Below are 21,648 nucleotides of genomic sequence, written 5' to 3' on the forward strand. Positions count from 1 at the left end.
GTTTTTTCACAGCTAAGGAGACCATCAATAAAACAAAAAGGGAGCCTACTGAATGGGAGAAGATATTTGTCAATGATATATCTGATAAGGGGTTAATATCCAAAATTTATTAAAAACTCAGTCAACTCAACACCAAAAAAACAAACAATTCAATTTAAAAATGGGGAGAGGACATGAAGAGGCATTTTTCTAAAGAGAAATACAGATGGCAAATAGACATATGAAAAAATGCTCAACCTCACTAATCATTAGAGAAATGCCAATAAAAACCACAATGAGATACCACCTCACTCTGATAAGAATGGCTAGTATCAATAAATCAACAACAAGTGCTAGCGAGGATGTGGAGAAAAGGGAACCCGTGTGCACTGTTGGTGGGATTGAAGATTGATGCAGCCACTATGGAAAACAGTATGGAGGTACCTCAAAAATTTGAAAATGGAACTACCTTATGACCCAGCAACTCCACTCTTGGGTATCTATCCAGAGAATCCAAAATGCTAATTTGAAAAAATTCTATGCACCCCTATGTTTATTGCAGCACTATTCACAATAGCCAAGACATGGAAACAACCGAAATGCCCATCAGTAGACGACTGGATTAAGACACTGTGGTACATTTATCCAATGGAGTATCACTCAGCCATAAAGAAGAACGGAATCTTACCATTTGCAATGATATGGATGAACCTAGAGAACATTATGCTAAGTGAAGTCAGACAGAGAAAGACAAATACCATATGATCTCACTTATATGTGGAATCTAAAGAATAGAATGAACAAACCAATCAGAAACAGTCTCAGAGATATAGAGAAAAAACTGAGGGTTGCTACATGGGAGTGAGGGTGGGGTTAAGGGGAAGGTGAGGGGATTAGAAAGCACAATCAGTAACCACAAGGTTGCCACAGGGATACGAAAGTCAATTTGGAAATATAATCAATAATGTTGTAAAGATTTTGTAGGGTGTCCAATGGACACTTGTCTTATTAGGGAGACCACTTCATGGATGGTGTAAGTGCCTGATCACCACACTGTACACCTGAAGCTGAAGCTGAATAATAATGAATGTCAACTATAATTTTATACACTCACACACACACACACACACACACACACACACACACACACGAAGTGGAGTACAGCATTAGGAATAGAGACAGTGGAAATGTAATGGCTGTGTGCGATGTCAGAGGGGTAGTAGATTGGTGGAGGGGGGTTATCACTTTGTGAGGGGTATAAATGATAAATGTCTAACTATTACAGTGTTTTTTACACATGAAACTAATTTAAAAATTTTATAAATAAATAAATAAAAAGATGAGGTAATAGCTTCTTGTCAATTAAAAAAATATTAATATGTATGTACCTAAACATTAGCATTCGTTTAATGGTAATTCCTCCTCTTTATGGATACTTAAACTTCTGTCTAAAGATGGAACCATCTTACAGTCCTCTCTTTCCACCACATTGTGTTTGTGAAAATCAAAATTTATTTTCTATGTACTATTTTGTCCACCTAGAATGCCTTGTGCCTTATTTCTTCCTCACCAACCCAGACTCAACTTCAAGGTCAAGTTGAACTACCACTTTTGCTCAATGCTTTTATCCCCTACTCCCACCCCCAGACAAAAGCTAATTATTCCCCCTCAATAAACATACTATCCCACCTCTCTATGGCCTGACTTATCTTGTTGAGTTTATAGTCATTTCTGCTTGTGATTTCTCCCCTCCTAGGCTGTCAGCTCCCTGAAGGACAAGGGTAATTTCTGTTCATGACTGAATCCCTCAAAAGCATTGTCCATAGTGTTTTCCAGGTAATAGATGTTTTGGGAATTTTTAAAAACTAAATTAAGAAACTTGATCATATTTCCCACAGGAAGAATGATATAATAGGCTATTATATGCCTGTTCAAAAAATTGATTTGAAATAAATTACAGATAGAATTAACTGGATAGAAGGAAAGATTCAATAACTATAAAAATAACTATACAAATTGTAAAATTAGGCTTTGGGTTCTATAAAATGTGTGTAAATGATAGCTATATAAAATACATCGATTACAAAGGCTTCAACATAACACAAAGATGTATCTATAACCTAAAAAGAGAACTCTGACATATCATAAACTTGCCCTAATTCCTATACCCAGCTATAACAAACAAAAAGCTTTTTAAAAATTAGACTACTTTGGATGAGCTAGTTTCTTTAAATTGATGCCTTTTTTTTATTCCTCACCTTATAATTGACCTTGTTGCAAGCAGAATCATTGAAAACCATTCTAATGCCTCTCTTGCCTTTTTGCCCTTCCCTTCCCAGCACAGAAAACTCTTAGTCACCACTTCAGTATAGCTCTTGCTAGAACCTTTGGTTATTTTTGCCCCTTTCAATGATACCACTTTCTCTCAATCACATATTCTTCTACACTCAACTATCTTTATTTCTGCTCTGGGGCTAATAACAGATGCTAGTGTTTACTGAGCTCTTTCTTACTATGTGCTAGGTATCATGCTGAGTCCTTCAAAGATGACATCCCAGTCACAGTCTTGTAGGATAGCAAGTGGAACTACAGAGACTGGTGGCCTCAAACCACACTAGGGCTGGGGTGGTCAAAGAAGGCTTTCCAGAAGAGCGAGCTCTCAAATGGAGGTTTTAAAGGACAAGTCAGGCAAAGAATAAAGAGAAAGTATCGCATGTACAAAGAGTACTGAGCTGTGAAAAAGCAGGACATGCTCAAGGCACTGCAAGTCCTTTGATAATAGATCAGCCAGCTCTGCTAAGATGCTCCCAACAGACTAGGTCGCTGAGAATATTAGAACAACCAGAGTCAACTGAGGTTAATTGGGCATTCTCTCTGGAAGGCACAATTATATCCACTTATTTGAAGCTGTTTACCAGTCTAGCCTTAACTTGTGAATTAACAGGTATCATAACCTTCTGGAAGTTTTCTATTAATACAGCTCATCCTATTCCTATGACTGCTGTTCTAATCCATCCTCCAGCCTCTGTCCTCACCCTGCTCCCCTGACATGACCCTCAGCAGAGAGACAAACCAACATCCTATACTCTAGGGAAAGCAGAGGGCAAGAGGTTCAGATCAGGGTTCTCAAACTTTCACATGTATACACACCACTTGGGGATTTTGTTCAAATGCACATCTGGTTTCAGTTGGTCTGAGCATGGGGCCTAAGAGTCGGTATTTCTAATAGGCTTCCAGATGTTGCTATCCCGAGGACCACCCTTTGAGTAGCAAGATTCTAGTAGGGCAGATTCTGCAAGTCAACTGACTAGACTGGCATCCCTTCTCCCCACACACACACCACCTGAACAACCTGCTCTAAGCCCCAGTTTTCTCATCTTAAAATGTAAGTGGCTGCTGCACAGATGAGATGAGAATGTATAAGAGACACATCTGGCACCTGGTCAGCCTTCAGTTAATGTTGGCTTTTACTGGTAGTAGTGAAAATCTTTGGGGATGTCCAGTCAGCGATGCCTGGGCATGCTTTCCTTTCACTTCCTCCCACCTGTTCTTGATTCGACTCCTTCTGGCCTCCTCCTGGGCTATGCCCTGTCCATTAGTCCCTCTTTTACTAATATTTCCAATATCCCTCTTGTCTGCCTTCAAAAATGTTTATCTTTCCTATCCTAAAAAATAAAGTCCCTCTGACTTTCAGTCACTACCTTCTTTGTTTCACAGTTCAACTTAAAATTTGAATGATTCCTCTACATGCCTTTGGCTGTCCCGTCTACACCCCCACCCCACCATACCCTCAACTGTCCACCATTGTTCTAGAAACAGGGAAATCCTATGGTCTCTTATAAATTGTCATTCTCCTTTACTTCTTAATAATGGTGGTCCATCCCTGCGTGACCTAGGAGGAGGCATGATAAAGGCAGGGACTGTCCATTTAAACACAGTTATAGCACATCTTCTTACAGTATGAATTCCCTTCTATTGGGAGTTTGGCCAATTTCCCTACAATGTCATCACCTCAGGGATTCCATGAATAGTGCTATCTCCCTGAGATAGCTGAGTTAAGTTGTGAGCAAATGGTGAGGGGTGAGCCTCTGCTCTACACTGGGAAGAGCACTATTTTCAGGAGATTTCTAATTCCCATCTGACTCCTGAGCCCCAACTCCCATCTGGTGGGGAGGTAAGCTAGGGCAAGGACTGGAACCATTCCTAAAGAAAGCCTGGACCCGCCAGCCTTGCTGTACACCTCAGAGATAAGTGGTGTCTCTGGCTGGTTCTTCCTTCTGCCAAAGCAGCTGTCCACATGGTATGGCAGGGGGTGCTCTCCTGGTCCCACAGTTGGATGTGGGGGTCAAGGTTTAACAGCAAGAGCCAACAACAGTCACTATCCTCTGTGCACACATGTCCCGTGGGGACCTCATCAAACAGGGTGGCTAATTAAGATCAAGATCAGAAGCTCCAGCGTCCCTCATCCAAATGCCATCACCATGTCACCCCATTTACAGGTACTACTAGCTCCAGTGCTAAGGGCACAAAGTAGAGGTGAGAGTGCAAGTTACGAGGGAACATGGGAGGAAATGAGATGCTGTGAACACAAAGGCAAATGAAGTAGTTTCATGGTCAGTAGTTACAATCCTTAGCCAAGGCACCTCTCCCATTCCTAATGCCCCGTCACCCTTCCACCAGATTTTTTTTTTCCTTAGCCCGGTAAATAAGGACAATCACTAAGCTAATCGGGCATGTAAATACATACCATTCAGTAAGGTCTCTTCAACGAATCTGCATTTGTGTGTTTCAGGAAACATCTTATTCTAATCTCAAATAAAACAATTTCCTAATCTCCCTGTAGATAATTCATTACTCACTAAAGACACTGCTCTCGCCTGAACTCTTTCTTCTGACTGCTCTTGTAAACCATCTCCTTAATCATTTCACATGTACAAGAAACCTTATGAAAGTTGACTTAATTACTACTCATTGTCTGGGGATTGGAACACCACGATGACTGATAAGGCTTGTGAGAAACCTTGATTAAAATCTTGATTAGGGCGGCGGATGGCTCAGTTGGATAGAGCGAGAGCTCTGAACAAGGTTGGTGGTTCAATTCCCGCATGGGATGGTGGGCTATGCCCCCTGAAACTAAGATTGAAAACAGCGACTGGACTTGGAGCTGAGCCGCGCCCTCCACAACTAGATTGAAGGACAATGACTTGACTTGGATCTGATGGGCCCTGCAAAAACACACTGTACCCCAATATTCCCCAATAAAAAAATCTTAAAAAACCAAAAAGATCTTGATTAGGATCAAGAACAAGGAACAATGGCAGAGTTAGTGAGGGATGAGACACAGGACAGTGGCTTCAAAGTTGGGTGGGGCACATTGGGGTGGGCACAGTGAGGGCTGCTTGGCCAGCTTCAGCCTCCAGAAGAGAGATCTGTCCCAGCATCCCCACTGAGGTCTGCCAGGTTGGGTCACAGCAGACCCACTTCCAGCTCAGGGAAGGGCAATGGAGAGGGAGCCACAAACTCAAAAATGAGGCAACAATCTCATTGAATCCACTGTGCAACGTTTTTCTGCTATTTTTAATAATGGTCCTAAATCTCCAGAAAGTGGGAAGAGGTGAATGAATCACTCAGTTGATCAACAAGTAACTCTCAATGCAGGAAAACACAGCAGGTAGGCTTAAAGGATGTAGAATGAATCAAATTCCATAGTTGACTTTCAAAGGCTCATGACAAGTATACAAAGTCGGACAATTAAGTCTGCGAACTCATCCTAGAAAAAGTGCTACATACCTCACTGCTGACTATCACTATGGCCATCTTTGAAATACTCCCCTTGGGAAGCTATGCAGCAACACCAGTGCCTATTCCACCCTTCAAAGCAATTTTGGAACTCTTTTTCTGGAATGGCCATCAGAGCTGTTGTCGTATTACCCTTGATGTCCTGAATGTCATCAAAATGTCTTCCTTTCTATACTTCCTTTATCATTGGGTAAAGAAAGAAGTCATTGGAGACCAGATCAGGTGAGCAGGGAGGGTGTTCCAATACAGTTATGTGTTTACTAGCTAAAAACTCCCTCGCAGACAGTGTCCTGTGAACTGGTGATGCAAGAACCATGAATTGTTGACAAAAAGTTCAGGTCATCTAACTTTTTCACGCAGCCTTTTTAGCACTTCCAGATAGTAAACTTGGTTAACTTTGTCCAGTTGGTACAAATTCATAATGAATAATCCCTCTGATATCAAAAAAAGTTAGCAACATCATTGCAACAAGTTCGCGAACTTAATTGTCACCTCGTATATATTTTGATATTTTACTTTTTCATGAATGTTTTGCAATAATTATTACTTAATGCTGATCAAACTTTCTTATTTAGGAAGACTCTTTAGAGACAAAACTAAGAATATAGGATTAAGACCATAAATGACCGTACGGAAATTTTTAAGTGAATGTTATACCCTTTTTCAGCACATTCAAAGGCTTCTACATTGGAGACTGTGAAATGATTTATTTGCCTGAACACAGTTCACTAAATACAATCTTTCAGCTTTTAAAGTCTTATTGTTAATAACTGTCTGTAGATCGACACTGTTGTATAATTCAATGCCCAATAAATCATTCTCTTCTAAGTTCTACAGTGACATGTATTTTTCCACATGGTGAATGCCTCATAGATAAAAAGAAACAAAACACGTCTTATACATTTACTAGGCCCTGTGAAAATATTAGAGAGAAGCTTGAAGAAAAGCCGAGTTCTCCATTTGATTAAAAGTTGGTTCAATGTATGGAACAAAAACCTTGAAGATGGCTTTGACTAGGTTTTCAAAAGCTCAATTCATTATTACATAATATTCATAATTTGTCAAGTGGAATTCTCCAGGAAAAAAACAGAGTCAAGAAATAATAAGTCTTGTACTTTATCCTGGAGGGCTGAGGGCAGGGTCCCATATACTTGAAGAATTATGAGGGTAGGAAGAGAGGTTGATGTTCATTAATCACAGAAGTTATGTTCTACAGTCACTGCAAATACTGAGTTAATAAACACTGAATCATGGCTCCAGTGGGAAATACAGGGTAAGGTTCCTGCAAGGCTTTGGTCACAACACTTTTTCCAACTGATCAATACACAACCTTGTTTTATGTGTGTTTAACGACATCTTGTTGAATATATGGTTGATTGGTTCACATAAACTCATGGTCAAGAGCACTGTAACTCAGGCCTGAACGAAGACTTTCTAACTCATAGTTTCTCTGTAAGGCACACCACAGCTTTCCTGCACTTAGGAACACTAGACAGCACTTCAGCATGATGCTTGGAGGTCATTTTAAACAGTGAAATCACCAATAAAGAGCACAAAAGTGTGAAAAATAGGACACTAAATAGACTGCGAAAATGACACATTTGTAGTACAAGAGCTGAGACAAAATGGCAGAGCATTCTCTTGCTCATCTTCAGCTGGACATTCATGCCAGATGACTCAAGATTTTCACTGCTGTGCTTGTGTCCACAAATGACCATAAAAGCACTGCGAGTACTGAGTTTGGGGTTACAAGTAAATTTTAGGGAGTAGGCAAATTCTCAAATATGGACTGCACAGATAAGGACAGACTGTACCCCTTTTCCGCCTCAGGGACCACACTGCTATGGTTATGCAAAGGCATGAAGACCACCCCACCATGCTTGCGTGTGGTCCCCTTATTCCCTGAGCAGCCTGGTGAAGACAGAGTCGGAGCTGAGGTCTCCAAAAGGACTTAGGAGCAGGGCAATACTCACTCCAGTTTCAGAGAAGTTTTTTAACTGTTCCCTAGTAAACAAGGAGAAATAAAGAGACCATTCCCTATCTACACATCTTAATCACGGACAATTTGAATTATCTCAGAAGAGCTCGCAGTTTAAACTTCAGCCCATTTTCCCTGCAGAATATTTAATCTTGAGAAAAGTGCCTCTATATCAAGGTTTTTGCCTTTTCTAATTAAATTCTGGAAGAACACTCAAAGAGTTACTCTCCTTATACTTCCTTAGTATGAAAAAACAAGGATGAGCCCAGATGGTAGAGAGCCCAGAGAGGGAAGACACCACTTGGAAAGGCCACTTAACTAAATCAAATCATGAAGTTTTCAAGAGGCCTACAATTCTGGAGAGAAAAGACAATGATATTTCATGGGTGGGAGTTTTTAAAGCTCAGAGCTGAGTTTGTTGTTTTTGGTTTTTGTTTTTTGGTTTAATCATAGTAACTAATTCATCAATGTCTTTAATATAACAACATAACAAATTCAAACATGGCTTACAATGTTTTTTAAAAAGCCATGAGATTAGGACAATTAAAAATGCAATTAAAAAAACATTGGAAGGAGCACAGAAATTGTTATATTAAAGACATTGATGAATTAGTTACTATAAACCAAAAACCAAAAAACTTAGTTCTGAGCTTTCCTGTAGCAAATAAGAAAGGGAAATATTGTGATTTGTAGTTTTCATCAATAGCTAAGAGCCAACACGGATCATCTAATGTACAAAGAATATACTTTATGGATACTGAACTTCAGCAAGTACATACTGTGTCAACACCACCATAATTGATGATGTCTTGGTTTCTGGGTCAGCTGGTGTTCCACGTGGCATCACCCTCGACACTCCACAAGAGGTGTGTGAGCTCTTGCTAGCCCGATGAGTCAACTGCCATTGTGACAGGGCAAAGGGCTGGAAACACCCTCATTAGACATCTTACAAGAACACTACCAGAGAGTTGCTAACAATGTCTAAAAAGGCACAAGTTGATAAAAATCTGGAAACCTTGAAGATCTATCTAGTGACCTATATAAGCAACCAGGAGGGACCCAAGAAAGAGATGCACTTTGATATCAAAATAGTGTCCCTGGTAACAAAGTACAGTAAGAGCAAAGGTCTGATTAGCTTTCCTGTTACATATGCGTATTTGTTCCTGGGAGTCAATTTTGGACAAAATGGCTTATTGTTCACCTGGTTACAGTTGTTTTGACTATTGAAAGAAGATGATCTACTGCTGTATCTTACTATTAAAAGTGATAACAAAATTATACTCATAAAAGTGATGTTAAGGGCCTTGATTCCTTTCAAAAGAAATTGTTGGTTTGATCATTAAAAATAGTAATAACTACCCATAGGACATTATAAACCTGGACATGTTCTCTTTGTTGAGTATATTCAACTGCTACTACTTCCTAACACTTAGCTCCACTCTGCCAGAAATGTCCCCTTACTTACCCCTCTTCTGTTGTTCTGAGCAGTCCTCCATTTCCCAGAGTTCTAGAATAATCAAACTTCCTGGTTAGCTCAGGAGAGTCACACCTACTTCATATCTGATGTGATTAATAAGTGCTTACTTTCATTCTCAAATGTGTCTCCACTATAGGAAAAAATAAACACAGATAATAACATGTGTTGGTGAAAATGTGGAAATATTGGGACCCTCATATACTGCTCATAGGAATGAAAATTTGTACAGCTGCCTTGCAGAATAGTGTTGCAGTTCTTCAAAAGGTTAAACATAGATTTGCCATATAAGCCAGCAATTCCATTCCTAGATACATGCCCAACGGAAATTAAAACATAGGCCCATATAAGTTTGTACATGAATGTTCGTATCATAATTTTTCATAACAGCCTACAAGTGGAAACATCCCAAAGGCCATCAACTAATGAATGGATAAATAAAATGTGGTATGTCCATACAATGGAATATTATACAGCAATAAAAAGGAATGAAGCACTGATCCATGCCACAACATGGCTGAACCTTGAAAACATTATGCTAAGTGAAAGAAGCTGATACAAGAGGCCACATACTGTATGGGCTCATTTATTATATAAAATGTCACGAATAGGCAAATTTATAGAGACAGAAAGAAGATTTGTGTTTTTCTGGGCCTTGGAAGTGGTACTGAGAGGATGGAGTAGTAAAGATTAATGCATAAGGGTTTCTTTTTTGGGTGATGAAAATGTTCTAAAATTGATGATGGTTGCACAACTCTGGGAATATACTAAAAACCATCAAATTCTACACTTTGAATGAATTGTATGGTAGGTGAATTATATCACAATAAAGCTGCTATAAAAAGTAATAATATATAAATCAATAATAACGTAATAATAATAACCACCATCAGGAAAATAGTTACATGATCACTCTACTACATAGCATCAAATACTCAGACATCAAAGGGGAGGAAGGGGCTTGAAAACCTTTAGCAATGATCTGGTGAAACCTCCTCAACTTTAATAACGTATGTGAATAAGCTAATACCATATTTTCAAATTATCCTATTTTGGGTGGGAAGAGAAGCAGGATGATGTGTTCCTGTACTTTAGTCTTTCAGTAGAAATGAATCAGATATGCTCTCTACAACAGCAATTCAGAAATAAAGTATTGAATACAAAGTCTCAGTACTAAAAGGTAAAAACTTTTTACTCACCTAAATATGATAAAAACAAAGATTTTTATTTACCTCAATATGTTCCAAGAAAGGACACTGAAACATTAGAATATATTATTTAACCTACTGCAAGATCGGCATTTCAATAAAATTTCATATTGATCTTAACTCACTAAAGATAAAACATTTCCTATTCTCTGACCAAAAAGTATTCTGTCCTTAATTCTCACTGAGTCTTGCTCTCCTGTTCTATTTGGCACTGATTATTCCAAAATTCTCCTTGATGGCCTCTGGATAGAGCCACTAATCATTTATCTTTGTTTTGTCCATCTTGCTTCTATTTTGGTGAAAGCTTACAACACTGTCTACGAAACACATGCCTTAGTCAATTCATTGATTTTTATGAAGTGACAACCATGCCCATTTTAATTAGTCTCCAGGAGAGCCTTTAAGTATTACTATGATACTCAGTATCGGAAAAAAGAGGGAAGCCTTCTGTTGAGGATATTATGTCACGTATCCAGTGAAATGAAAGACCAATGACTACTAATCCTTGTGAAATCAGTTGAGAGTGCCTAAGCAGGTGGAGCAGGCACCTCCTCCTAAACAAAGAGGTCCTCAAAACAGATTCTAGGAGAAATCAAGTGGTTCCTTCAAGTCCATTAGTCCTCCTCTGGAGGATCTGTCATGATAGGCTCCTGACACAGGTGCAGTAAAGACAGAAGTAAAAAACCACAGGGCACAACTAATTCCACATATGGAATAGAAAGGTAAAGTACAAGGTACCAAATTAAATATAATCAAAGAAATGTATTTTGTGCACAAACACTGGATACAGACACAATTTAAACACCTGATAATGTATAACTATAATGCATGGAAATCAATTTTTGTGTAAGTGGTATGTAATCAAGCCTGTTATTTTCTACTCTTCCCTAATCATGTGTTTTAAAAATGAACACGAGCATGATGCCTTCAGCATAGATTAGTTCCTCAGTATTTCAGTGGGAGTACAAAGTGAGAGGGACACCTGTTTTCCTCTCTAGGTTCTATTTTTGAAAGATAATACTGAGGATGCTTAATAGTCACATGGGGAGATTGTCAATAAGCTATTCAATGACCACTTTAATACTAAAGAACATGGTTAAAAACAAAAGAACATGTTTTAAAACATATAGAGGATCCTCTGTCTTCCTCTGTCTCTGAGCTCTGTTCTGTCCTCCTATTTCTCCCCATTTTCTGCTTTTTTGCCCTTTCTTTCACCATATGTTTCTACTAGCCCCACCCACGTTGCCATAGACAGGATTTTCCATCTTAACTGGCCACATTATAGTCATGAAGTGTATAGTTACTATTTAGCCTTTATAAAGTGAATAAAGATGTGTGCTTCCTGCTACTATTTTTAAAGCATAGCATTCTCATTTATGAAAAATGTTTTTCATGTACAAAAAATGCAGCCCAACTTATTTTATCCTGAGCAAAGATGCCGAGAGGAAAAATGGAAAACAGGAGGCTGTTAGGAACCTGAAGAAGAATGCCCTCAAATGTTACACCGGAATAAAAATGATTTCACTGTGAACACAAGACACGTCTCTGAATCCACGCATGGAAAACCCACTCTGCTGCTGAGGCCACTCGGGGGAAACTCCTAAAAGTTAGGTGGAGAGCCCAGCCAAACTTTTGCATCCAGTCTTTCTCCCTCTTGCATACCCTTAGGAGGGACGTCACTGGAATCCTCTTAGCATCAGCCAGCACTTAACAGGCCTAGCTATGTAGAGCAAACCCACCAGCTGACACTCTGGGCAGTCCCATGAGACAGAAGGGGTGTCTGACAATGAACACACAGATACCCTCTGATGTGGGGAGAGGACTGACCGGCTAGTTAATAGCTATCAATTACACTATTTTGTTAAAATGCTAGTGATTCGTTAAAAACAAAATGGAATAATTGAGAGCAAAATGCAGAGAAATAAGTGTGGTTCCCAGAGTCTTGACAAACTGTAATCAATGCTTAACTTTACTCACAATTGGTTTCCAATACATGTTGGTCTACACTAAAGAGAAATATTTAACAACTCTTTTACTTCCACCTCTCAAAAGGCCTTGGGCTTAGACGTAGATCCTACGGGATTAGAGCGGCCCCTTCCTAGTATCTTTTCCTGTTTCCGTGGAGATGACATTCCTCACAATCTCATCTATACATATCCTACGGGGAGTTCCTTGCAGGACTGCAGGCTGCTTTTATTGCCTTCACAGGAGAATTCTAACAGGATGGCTATGACTTTTTGTAAGCCATCAGAATCCTTCTAACCTTTTTCAAGATGTCAGGCCATTTTTATTTCTGGACAGTTAAAAGCAATAGAATACAACTGTCTTTCAAACAGACTCAATCAATGGTCTCTCCACAATCCCACAGAAATAAAGGGTGGTCTTGATCAATTGTTCTTAATTTGTTTCTCCATTCTTAATCAGCATTAGAACAGTCGTGATTTTATTTTTTTTCATCCCTTTTCTGATAAAGAAGCAGAGTACTTTGGGAAAATGGCTCAACAATTGATTACGAAGTGAGCCTCAGTGGAAATCATCAATAAAATGACTGAGGATGAATTTACTTTTTTATTATGAAATGAATTAATTTTCAAATTTTATAAAACTGATGTCTATGAAGGTACTTAATACTTCCTAATTTAGAAAATCATTAAATTTCATATAAAATTTTTCCAGAAGTATTTACACAAATGTTGGCTAATTTTTCAATGCCATTTTTTAAAATGCCCCTTACAAAAAGAGGCCTGTTCCTTTCCAAACCAGATGGTAAACTGATGAGCTAATTTCCAAGAAACACTTTTAATTCAGCAGGGTCTTATATTTCTATTTCTATATTAGAGCTTTTTGAGGCATAATTGACAAACAAAATTATAAGATACTTAAAGTATACAACATGATGATTTGATATATATATAACTGAAAAGATTCCCTTTCAAGTTAATTAACACATCTATCATCTCAGACATTAACCCCTTTTCTCTGTGTGAGAATATTTAAGTTATACTCTCTTAGCAAGCTTCAATTATACAATAAAGCCTTATCAATTATAGCCTTATCAATAAAGCCTTATACAATTAAAGCCTTCTCAATTATCACCATATTTTACATTAGATCCTCAGAACTTATTCATCTTATAATTGAAAGTTTGTATACTTTCACCAACCTCTTCAAGTTTCCTCTACCCCTCAGCCCCGGGCAACCACTCTTTCATTTTCAATTCCTATGAGTTTGATTTTTTGTTTTTCCAGATTCCAAATGTAAGCAATACCATACAGTATACCAAGTCTTTCTCTGTCAGTCTTATTTCACTTAGCATAATGCCCTCCAGGTTCATCCACGTTGTCACAAATGGCAGGTTTATCTTAATTTCTGGAAGAATGACACACACACACATATACATACATACATATACATATATACATATATATATATATATATATATATATATACACACACACACACATACATATATATATATATATATCACACACACAATGTTGATGGACACTTAGGTTGTTTCCATATCTTGATTATTGTGAATGATGCTGCAATGAACATGGGGGCATAGGTATCTCTTCGAGGTAATGGTTTCATTTTTGGGGAATATATAGTCAGGAGTGGAATTGCTGGATCATATGGTAGTTCAATTTTTAATTTCTTGAGAAACTTCCATACTGTTTTCTATAGTGGCTGTACCAATTTACATTCCCACGAACAGTACACAAGGATTACCTTTTCTCCACATCCTCACCAGCACTTGTTATCTCTTGTCTTTTTCATAATAGCCATCCAAACAGATGGAAGGCAATATCTAATTGTGGGTTTGATTGGCATCTCCCTCATGATTAATGATGTTAAACACCTTTTCATAAATCCATTGGCCACTTGTATATCTTCCTTGGAAAAATGTCTATTCAGGTTTTTTGCCCACTTTTTAATTGGATTATTTGTTTTTTGGTTTTGGTTTTTGTTTTTTGCTATTGAGTTATAAGAGTTCCGTGTATATTTTAGATATTTACATTATTGGATATGTGGTTTGCAAATATTTTCTCCCATTCCATGGACTGTCTTTTCATATTGTTGATGGTTTCCTTTGCTGAGCAGAAGAAAAGAATCTTGAACAACCAAATTAGCTAGTTCTTTATATTTCATCAGTATAATTAAGAATTAATGATAGCTTTATTTCTATACTCAAAGGTTTTTCCACAAGTAACAGGATATTAAATGGCCAAAAGCTGAAATAAGGGTCAGCATACTACAGAGACTCATTTACGTAGGACTTGGGAGGATGAGAATACACGCTGCCACCACTCAAAGCTCATCTCCCACCTCTGGCCTATCTGAGATTAGCTGGCTGAATGAGGAACAATGTTTAAACAGTTGTTGGCTTAGTAAGAATTGCGATGGAGTTCCCCCTCCTTTTTAGAGCAGGGAAGGGGAGAGGACATTCAACCTGCCAGTGAGGGCGGCAGCAAAGGAACTCCCCCACGACAGCTGAGGTGCAGAAGATAGTCTGCAGAAAGAAACACATAGGCCTCTAATGCTGCTACCAGAGAAGGTGTAGAGAAGTTCTCAGGAGAGTTGGGGGCATGTATGATAGAGACGAGGGCTGCCTGGGGCTGCCTCTGATGGGAGAGGGCAAGAGGACAGAGGGAGAAGCCTACACTCCCGAAGTTTGGTGAGGCAAGAATTCGTAATCTGTGGGCCAAGTGGACAATGTAGAAGGCAGAAGCAAGCTTGACTCTCTCCTTGAAGGGACCTTATCCAAGAAAGCTGCCTGCCACTGGGGCAAGGTGATGCCAGCAGAAAGAGGTTGGAGCAGAACCCATCTCTAAAAGCAGGAGCCAGGAGAGGAGGGCATCATAAAAGGGCAGCTGGAAAGCACATTCCACCAGACAAGGAACGAAAAAGTGTGTGTGTGTGTGTGTGTGTGTGTGTGTGTGTGTGTGTGTGTGTGATAGATGGCTGATACAATCCAGAAATGCAGAAGAAAGATCTAACAGAACAGGTTTGAAAGAAGTGATGGAAGAGAAACAAATCTGTTTACTGATTTGTAACCTATTTGTTTCTTTATATTTAAGGTACGTATCTTGTTGACAGGATATAGTGAGTCTTACCCTTCCTTTTATCCAATCTGATAATCTCTGCCTTTAAATTGAGATGTTTGACTACTTACATTTAATGTAATTATTGATAGGGTTAGTTTAAACTATCATCATCTTGCCTTTGTTTTCCACTTGTCTCCTCTGTTCCTGTTTGCCCTTAACTTATCACATTCTATATTCACTATTGTGCATTTCATTTCTATTAGCCTAGCTCCTGGAAAAATGCCTCAAACTTAGTTGAGATTCAATCAATTGTTGTTGAATAAATTGATAACAGAGCTAAACAAAATATCAACTAAACCAAATGCTCAAAATACAGAATGTTCTGATTAACTCAATTTTTAATCAAATGAGGATTATTTGGAAAATCATATGCATCAAATTTTCTTGCTTTGAGATTTTTTTTTAAATTGTAATAATTGGTTCTTCATGCCTTACAAGTTTAGTGTACCGGAAATAACTTCGCAGTACCTTATTCTCACCCTTCTGAACCAGTGATGCTGCTGTGTGAACACAAAGATGGAAGAGAAGGTACAGGTTGGAATAAATTTATACAGAGCTCAGGACACACCCTAAATGTTATTTATTTAGTTTCTCTTTTTTTTGGGAAAAAAAATCTTAATATGGCATAGTTTCTCTATAATCTGCCTTTGCACTTAACACAAAGAGGGGGGAAATTCTTCTATTTTGAAGACTAAAGGAGCATATTTATTGTATGGTTAAATAGAATAAGAAGGGAAAACCATTTTTGGGTCAGACTCACAGAAACCACTACAGAATTTAAAAAATGAAATGGAATCAAATGAGATTATGAAAGAATAGTAATGTAGTGAATTTTGAATGCATAATGAAATTGCTCACATACTTAAACGTAGTCAGGGCATGACCAGTAGATGAAACAATGCATTAGAACAGTTCTCACAAGGGTTACACTTCTTTTGCGGTACATAAAAAGATGACCCCATCATTGTTTCCATCTATTATTTCCAGTTTACAATTCTCTAGGGCAAAAACTATTCTGAAGATGTGAAAATAAATTTATTACTGTAACTAATAATTAAATGATGATAAATGGCAAATAATTGTAAATAACTATTCCTGCAGCAATAAAGGACCCTTGCAAATTTATATTACACCTTGTCTGAACCAAAGCTTTTAAACAGTGATTAATAACAAATATAGATCACCTCCTAAATCTGGAAATCCCTGGTCCAAAGAGAACCCTCTATAAACTGAAAAAGTTCAAGTAATCAGCTCACTACCATTTTCTCTGTAAACCACAGCAATAATGGGTATCCATTAGCTAGCAGCTATTCTCATGAAACATCTAGGAGATGGGATAAAGTGGTACCAGATAGGGTCCTTGAGCATTGGTCTCTTCAGGGCTTATTTCTCCTTCATGATTTGACTATGATGGTATGACTGTATGCAGGACTTGTACTATAATATTTACTATACAGTCAACATTGACCCTGTGTATGTGTATGTGAGGAGGTATATATGTACATATGCACACACATATGTACACGGGAAAACAAACATGAGTGCAGTCATTCATTTATTGATGGGAGTCTAGACTCCTTCCAGGTACCACTAAACTGCTAATGAAACACATGCCAGGTCCCAAGCTGTTCTATACGATAACCACCCATATTACCTATTCCTTCCTGGCATAGTCATATTGGCAAAAGGAAAAAAAAATACCCAAATTAGAAATCAACAGAGTTTTCCCAACTTCCTATCTCTGAACTCACTAAAATGACTCTAAAATCTGGAAAACAAGAACAAGCCTTTTGCTGAGGCCTGGAAGGGATGAGACAGCTGAGGCCTGCAGTTCTTAAGAGGCTGGAATATGTCCTGACTTTGTTAGCAGCGGTATTTCGCGTCTGGGGCAAATACTTGCTTCACAAGAAGGCAGAATATGTGCAGCTACACAAGCACAGACGTGCACATGTGCGTGTGTTATGGGAAGGAGGACTGCCTCTCCCAGTTTACTATGGAAGGTCCTATAGACAGAGGTCCCACATCCTGCTGGACCTGGAGAACTAAAACACTTTCAGTCCTTGTGTGTGTGATGTGACATAGAAATGGCTCCAACTCCTGGCAACCCCATGAATGCGTAATGCCCACAACGTCCTGTCCTCAACAGCCCAGCTCAGCTCCTGTAGACTCACACCTACGGCTTCATACGTGGAGTCCATCCATCTCATATTCCATCTTTCTCTTTCCCTGCTGCCTTCTATTTTTCCAAGTATTATTGTCTTCTACAAAGGTATCTTTCTCATGATGTGCCCAAAGTAGGCAAGTTTCAGTTTTGTCATCTTCAGTTTTGTCATTTCTTAGTCCTTACAGACTAGAAAAGGCTGCCCTACCCACCATTGCACTGCCAAGGCTAGAGAATAAAGGCCTTCCTCAGTCATCACTGGAACAGGTACAACTCCTTCTCCTTTTTGACCACGGCTGCCCCAGCAAGGACTGCGGGTTTTCCACCCCCTCCCCGTCTGACACTGCCTGAGAGACTCCACAGCCTCAGTGAACTGAGGTTGAGGGCACTCAGCCCGGGAACAGGCAAAGAAAACCTGCAGTCCCTGAAAGGGGACTAGATCTGTAAGGGGGAAAAGACCAAATTGAAATCAGATGAAGAATCAGATGAAGAATCACAAACAGAAGAGACAAAAGAAAACATTAAAGGGTAAAGGAATGCAAAGCCTCAAAGTGATTTAATTAGAACACAAAAATATTTTTGGAAACTAAAAAGATTTGGGGAAATTTTGAAAAATTTACTAACCAAACTGAAAGAGCATATTCAGTCCTAAGAACAAAACAAGCAGTCTGGAACAGGAGTTGACAAACTTTCTGTAAAGGTCAAGTTTGTAAATATTTTTGACTTTGTGGATCATAGGGTCCCTTGAAATTGCCTAACTTTGCCATTGTAGCATGAAACCAGCCATAGAAAACACATTCATAAATGGGCTTGGCTGTGCGCCAATAAAACTTTATTTATAGAAACAGGCAGCAGGATGGATTTTGCAAGCCATCTGAAGTCTGTAGACCCCTGGTCTAGAAAGTCAAATTAAAAAATCTATCACAACACAGGAGAAAAAACAGAAAACAAATAGATCCAGAATATTTAAAATGCAGAATCTGTAACTCTAAAGGAAAAAAGGATCAGATGAAAAACATAGTTGAAAGATAACACAAGAAAACTTTCCTTAGAAAGACTTCAACCTTCTGACTTAACCAGGCATACCCTGTTGAAATATCTGAATTACCAGAAAAAAGAGAAAAATGTATAAATTTGTATTAAAGAAGAAAAAGTTACCTAGAAAAAAAGGGAAAATTAGTATTAGACTTTTCATGGTCAATATGAAAAGCTACAAAAAGGAAATACAATTTTTAATAAGGTGACGATGCAGGATAAACATATAAAAGCTAATAGTCTTCCTCTACACTAACACTAACCTGTAAGAAATAGAAAACCAGTTCCATACTTGATAGCAACAGCTATAAAACCCAGAGAGGAACAGATAATAAAGAAAATTATGTATTTTTTAAATTTAACATTTAAACCTTTATTAATATATAAACTTCTAATCCAAATCCCAATAGTTTTAAGAGGAAATAGAGGGCTGAGCTGGAAGAAAGATGGCGGCTGCCGTGTGACAGGATTTGGCCCATCTCATGATTTAGAGCAGCTCTCATAAAGACCTGGTGGGCACATATCATCAGATCCTGGAAAAAGCCATTCCGTTACCTGGGGCGGAACAACTAGAAACTTTGAAAGCTTTTGTGGAAGCAGTGGTAAATGAAAATGCCAGCCTCATGATCTCTCGACAGTTGCTGACTGATTTCTGCACACATCTCCCTAACCTGCCTGATAGCACAGCCAAAGAAATGTATCATTTCACCTTGGAAAGGATCCAGCCTAGAATCATTTCATTTGAGGAACAGGTTGCTTCCAGAAGACAGCACAGCATCTTGCACCCATATATGAAAAAGAAGAAGATTGGACAAATGCAGCCCAAGTGTTGGTGGGAACTCCTTTGGAAACAGGACAAAAACAGTCCAGTGTAGATGAAAAACTGGAGACTTACCTGAAGATCACTAGACTATATCTAGAGGTTAATGAGCCAGTCCAGGCAGAGGCTTACATAAATCGAGCATCATTGTTTCAGAATGAATCAACCAGCAAACAGTTAAAAGATACATTATAAGGTATGCTATGTGTTCTTGATTATAGAAGAAAATTCACTGAAGCTGTACAAAGGTACAACGAGCTTCTTGCAAGACAAATAGTGCATAAAAGTGAAAGACTATGCTTTGCACAGCAGGACAGCAGCATTCTCAAATTCTAGCTACTCTTTTTAAGGATGAAAGGTGCCAGCAACTTGCTGCTTATGGGATCCTAGAGAAAATGTACCTGGATAGGATCATCAGAGGAGAGCAGCTTCAAGAATTTGCTGCCATGCTGATGCCTCACCAGAAAGCAACTACAGCTGATGGTTCTAGCATCTTAGACAGAGCTGTTATTGAACATCATTTATGGTTCTCAAGCAAATTATATAATAATATTACCTCACAAGAACTTGGAGCTCTTTTAGAGATCCCTGCAGCTAAGGCAGAAAAGATAGCATCGCAATTGATACCAGAAGAACGTATGAACGGATTTATTGATCGGATTGATGTAATAGCTCGTTTTGAAACATGAGAAGCTCTGCCAATATGGGAAAAACAGATCCAATCACTTTGCTTCCAAGTGAATAACCTTTTGGAAAAAAATTAATCAGACAGCACCAGAATGGACAGCACAAGCCATGGAAGCCCAGATGGCTCAGCGAATCCTTACAGAACCTCTGTGCACACTACCTTCTTCCATGTTATGCATGGAATTTCACTATCTCCAAAGCATTTGCATCATGACCTTACATATTTCAATCCCATTTATGCTGGATTCCATTTTAAAAAGACAGTATTAGAGCAGGAAGCACAAACATTTAAAATTACGTAGTTCCCATATATTCAGCATCTCTGTGTATCAAGCTAACTCAACGTTTTGAAAGCTTTTCTTTAAAAAGAGTAAGTGAAATATCTGTGGCTAAAAAGTTTGAGATTTGTGATAACTTTGTAGTCATGTAAACTTAAGTGTTTTCTGCCTCTCTCACATGGTTATTCTATTAAATGAAGAAGTGAGCCAAAAAAAAAAAAAAAAGAGAGAGAAAATGGAAGCAATTATTTTAAGATTCATGTGGAAGAATACATTAGAATTGCCAAAAAAATTTTACAAAATTGAGAACAGTGAGGAGAGATTTTCTCCACCAGATATAGTCATATTATAAACCATTGTCTTTAAAACAATATGTCATTGGCATGGGAATACACAAATGTATCAGCAAAATATGACAGAAATAGATCCAGAAATAGATCCAAATATATGTTGAAACATAATAAATGTTTCATCATAATATATGAGAAAAAGGGAAATGAAGGACTTGTTTCATAAATGAACTGGCTAAAATAATTATCTAACTAAAAGGAAACAAAAATTATGAGATAGAAAAATAGAGTTCAAGTGAAACGTAAATATTTTTTAATTATAAGAAATTCAGGAGACTACTTTGTAATCTTAGCATCAGAGAGAATTTCTTAAGCAAGTCAAGAAACACAAAACTAGAAAGGAAACAGACATAGTTGAATAATTTGGGGGCAAAGACATCATTAAATCAAATGAAAAATGGTAACTGAGGAAAATCCTGCTACACAGACAAAAGATGAGGTTAATAAAACTCTTTCAAAACTGATAAGAAAAACAGTATTCCAATAGAAAAATATATATACAAGGGATGTATAGGAAATTCTCAGAAGAGGAAATGCAAGTGGCTAATAAATACATGATAAGATACTTGACCTTACAATAATTAGGAAAATACAAATCAAGATCAGATATCATTTTCACTGCTTGTATCAGCAAGAATTTATGACTGATCACTTCCAGTGCTGGCAACAGTGTGGGGAAACAGGCATTCATATAATGCTGGTGAGAGTGTGAATTCTTCCAATCTTTTTAGAAAGTAATATGCCCTTGGTCTAGAACTGCCGCTTTGGGGA

At 38.2% G+C, this 21,648-nt stretch overlaps 1 protein-coding gene and 1 pseudogene across 5 annotated transcripts in view; one reads left to right on the top strand and one right to left on the bottom strand.

Annotated features, from left to right (window-relative positions):
- Nucleotides 1-21,648, bottom strand: part of PDE8B (phosphodiesterase 8B) — a 228,567-nt gene that overhangs the window by 139,201 nt on the left and 67,718 nt on the right. The window lies entirely within an intron of this gene.
- Nucleotides 19,189-20,303, top strand: LOC109445637 (COP9 signalosome complex subunit 4; annotated as a pseudogene).

Source organism: Rhinolophus sinicus, linkage group LG03 (assembly GCF_036562045.2).
Source record: "Rhinolophus sinicus isolate RSC01 linkage group LG03, ASM3656204v1, whole genome shotgun sequence".
Classification (NCBI taxonomy): domain Eukaryota; kingdom Metazoa; phylum Chordata; class Mammalia; order Chiroptera; family Rhinolophidae; genus Rhinolophus; species Rhinolophus sinicus.